Source organism: Arachis hypogaea, chromosome 3 (genome assembly GCF_003086295.3).
Source record: "Arachis hypogaea cultivar Tifrunner chromosome 3, arahy.Tifrunner.gnm2.J5K5, whole genome shotgun sequence".
In the NCBI taxonomy this organism is placed as follows: Eukaryota; Viridiplantae; Streptophyta; class Magnoliopsida; order Fabales; family Fabaceae; genus Arachis; species Arachis hypogaea.
The window spans coordinates 61,933,409-61,936,467 of NC_092038.1; the positions used below are offsets into that span (position 1 = coordinate 61,933,409).

Consider the following 3,059-nt stretch of genomic DNA (forward strand, 5'->3'; position numbering starts at 1 on the left):
CCTGAAGGCTGGGCGTTAGTGACAGACGCAAAAGAATCAAGGGTTTCTATTCCAACCTGATTGAGAACCGACAGATGATTAGCCGTGCTGTGATAGAGCATAGGACCATTTTCACAGAGAGGATGGGATGTAGCCATTGACAACGGTGATGCCCTACATACAGCTTGCCATGGAAAGGAGTAAGAAGAATTGGATGAATGTAGTATGAAAGTAGAGATTCAAGAGGAGCACAGCATCTCCATACGCCTATCTGAAATTCCCACTATTGATCTGCATAAGTATTTCTATCCTATTTTATTTTCTGTTTATTATTAATTTTCGAACTTATCATAAACCATTTAATCTGCCTAACTGAGATTTACAAGGTGACCATAGCTTGCTTCATACCAACAATCTCTGTGGGATCGACCCTTACTCACGTAAGGTATTACTTGGATGACCCAGTACACTTGCTGGTTAAGTTGAACGGAGTTGTGACCACACATAGTTGTAAACCACGGTATTGGCATCATGTTTTTGGCGCCATTGCCAGGGAAAGAAAAAGCAATGAATTTTACAAAATGAAATAACATATGAATCACAATTTCGTCCGCCAAGTTTTTGGCGCCGTTGCCGGGGGTTGTTCGATTCTGAACAACTGACAGTTCATCTTTTTGCTCAGATTAGGTAATTTTCTTTTCAAAAATTTTTCAAAAATCTTTTTCAAAATTTTTCTTTTCTTTTTCGTTTTTCCAAACTTTATTTTCAAAAAATATAATAAAAATACAAAAAAATCATAAAATCATAAAAATAAAAAATATTTTGTGTTTCTTGTTTGAGTCTTGAGTCAATTTTTAAGTTTGGTGTCAATTGCATGTTTTTAAAATTTATGCATTATTTTCGAAAATTCCATGCATTCATAGTGTTCTTCATGATCTTCAAGTTGTTCTTGACAAGTCTTCTTGTTTGATCTTCATGTTTTCTTGTTTTGTGTTGTTTGTTGTTTTTCATATGCATTTTTCGTTTGTTAGAGTCCATGCATTAAAGATTTCTAAGTTTGGTGTCTTGCATGTCTTCTTTGCATCAAAAATTTTTCAAAAATATGTTCTTGATGTTCATCATGATCTTCAAAGTGTTCTTGGTGTTCATCTTGACATTCATAGTGTTCTTGCATGCATTCCTTGTTTTGATCCAAAAAGAAAAGAGAAAAACACAATTATGACGTTTTAATTTTAATTATTTTTCTCTCTCATAATTAAAATTTCAAAAATCAAAAAAATATCTTTTCCTTGTTTTTCTCATAATTTTCGAAAATTTGAGTTGACTTAGTCAAAAATTTTCAAAATTAGTTGTTTCTTACAAGTCAAGTCAAATTTTCAAAAATTTAAAAATCTTATCTTTTCAAAATCTTTTTCAAAAATCATATCTTTTCCAATTTTTCCTCTTTTTCGAAAAATTCAAAAAATTCTTTTTCAATTTGTTTTCAAAATCTTTTTCTTATCTTTATATCATATTTTCAAAATTATGCTAACAATTAATGTGATTGATTCAAAAATTTGAAGTTTGTTACTTTCTTGTTAAGAAAGGTTCAATCTTTAAATTCTAGAATCTTATCTTTTAGTTTCTTGTTAGTTAAGTAATTAATTTTAAATTTAAAAATTAAATCCTTTTCAAAATATCTTTTTCTTAAAAATTTTATCTTTTTATCTTATCTTCTTATCTTTTTATCTTATCTTTTTCAAAATTTGATTTAAAATATCTTATCTAACTTATCTTCTTATCTTTTCAAATTTGATTTTAATATCTTTTTCAACTAACTCTTTGACTTTGTGTTTGTTTCTTATCTTTTTCAAAACCACCTAACTACTTTTTCCTCTCTAATTTTCGAAAATACCTCTCTCTTTTTCAAAAATTCTCTTTAATTATTTTAAATTTTAATTTTAATCATATCTTATCTTTAATTTTCGAAATTACTAACCCCTTTTTCAAAATTATTTTCGAAATTCTCCCTCTCTTTTCTTCTTCTATTTAATTATTTAATTACTAACACTTCTCTTCACCTCTCTTCATCTAAAAATCCGAACCCATTCTTTTTCACTCTTCCCCCCTTTCTTCTTCTACTAACATAAAGGAATCTCTATACCGTGACATAGAGGATTCCTCTTCTTTTCTTGTTTTCTTCTCTTTCATATGAGCAGGAATAAGGAAAAAGGCACTCTTGTTGAAATTGATCCTGAACCTGAAAGGACTCTGAAGAGAAAACTAAGAGAAGCTAAATTACAACAATCTAAAGGTAACCTTTCAGAAATATTAGAACAAGAGAAGGAGATGGCAGCCAAACCCAACAACAATAATGCAAGGAGAATGCTTGGTGACTTCACAAAACCAACGTCCAAATTTGATGGAAGAAGCATCTCCATTCCTACCATTGGAGCCAATAATTTTGAGCTGAAACCTCAGCTAGTTGCCTTAATGCAACAAAATTGCAAGTTCTATGGACTTCCATCTGAAGATCCTTATCAGTTTTTAACTGAGTCCTTGCAGATCTGTGAGACTGTTAAGACGAATGGAGTAGATCCTGAAGTCTACAGGCTCGTGCTTTTCCCTTTTGCTGTAAGAGACAGAGCTAGAATATGGTTGGATTCACAACCTAAGGATAGCCTGGACTCCTGGGAGAAGCTGGTCACGGCCTTCTTGGATAAATTCTTTCCTCCTCAAAAGCTGAGCAAGCTTAGAGTGGATGTTCAGACCTTCAAACAAAAAGATGGTGAATCCCTCTATGAAGCTTGGGAAAGATACAAGCAGTTGACCAAAAGGTGTCCATCTGACATGTTTTCAGAATGGACCATATTAGATATATTCTATTATGGTCTATCTGAATTTTCGAAAATGTCACTGGACCATTCTGCAGGTGGATCTATTCACCTAAAGAAAACACCTGCAGAAGCTCAAGAACTTATTGACATGGTTGCAAATAACCAGTTCATATACACTTCTGAGAGGAATTCTGTGAGTAATGGGACGCCTCAGAGGAAGGGAGTTCTTGAAATTGATGCTCTGAATGCCATATTGGCTCAGAA

At 32.3% G+C, this 3,059-nt stretch overlaps 1 non-coding gene across 1 annotated transcript; it reads right to left on the reverse strand.

The window, feature by feature from the left end:
• Positions 1–2,706: 2,706 nt before the first annotated feature.
• On the reverse strand, positions 2,707–2,810 carry LOC112792874 (small nucleolar RNA R71). Its single transcript, XR_003197595.1, has one exon. It is a non-coding gene; the product is annotated as a small nucleolar RNA R71 (small nucleolar RNA).
• Between the last annotated feature and the right edge of the window lie 249 nt (positions 2,811–3,059).